We start from the raw sequence: 1,084 nt of genomic DNA, 5'->3' as shown, positions 1-1,084 counted from the left end.
CAAGGCTGCAGGAATTGATGCAATACAAATTGAAGTCTTTCAGAAAACTGATGTAGCACTGAAAGTGTTTACCCATCTATGCCAAGACATTTGGAAGACAGCTACTAGGCCAACTGATTGTAAAAGATCCATATTTGTGCCCATTTCAAAGATAAATGACCCATTGGAATTGGGAAATCATTGAAGAATATCATTAATATTACATGCAAGGAAACTTTCTAAATACAATTCAAAATACCACATGTTAGTAAAATTTTCCTAAATATTATTGAAAAATCTGTGTCAACAGCACATTGACAGGTAAATGCTAGAAATTCAAGCAAATGTCATAAGAGTTCATAGGACTAGGAATATCATTGTTCTCAGCAGATGGATGCCTGAAAGCAATGAATATTAGAAAGATGTTACTTGTGCTTTACTGACTGTATACCATACCAGGTATTGATAGCATTGCAAAGATTGGATAGTCCAGAATACTTCATAATATATACATATTGTGTTTATTAGAAACCTGTATGCAGACCAAGCGGTAGTTATTGGAACAAAACCAGGGGATACTGAATAGATTAAAATCAGGAAAGGTGTGTGCAATGTTTGTATCCTTTCACCATACCTATTCAATATGTATATTAGGCAAATAATATGAGATGCTGGATACTATGAAGAAGATAGTGGTATTAGAATTGAAGTAAGATTCATTAATAACCTGCAATATGCAGATAATACTAACTTATTTGCTTGAAATGAAGAGCACTTAAAATATTTACTGATTTAGGCCGAAGACTGCAGCATTTAGTGTGGATTGCAATCAACATAAATAAAATAAAAATCCTCACACATTTATCAATAAATAACATAATGGTAAATTGAGAAAAATTGAAGTTGTCATAGACTTCATTTTGCTGTGGTCCACAGTCAACAATCATGGAAGAAGCAGTCAAGAAACCAAATGACAAGGAGAATAATTCACTGCCTAGACACACATGTTAACTTGGGTGTCAGGGATGGCAATATATGAGAAGGGGAGATGCAATATTAAAGGAAAGGAAAGTTGGCAGACGAATGATGAAGATAGGTGAAGACA

Source organism: Chrysochloris asiatica, unplaced genomic scaffold, assembly GCF_000296735.1.
Source record: "Chrysochloris asiatica unplaced genomic scaffold, ChrAsi1.0 scaffold00396, whole genome shotgun sequence".
Taxonomy (NCBI): Eukaryota; Metazoa; Chordata; class Mammalia; order Afrosoricida; family Chrysochloridae; genus Chrysochloris; species Chrysochloris asiatica.
The sequence above is the reverse complement of the archived record's forward strand: the minus strand, read 5'-3'. Positions refer to the sequence as shown.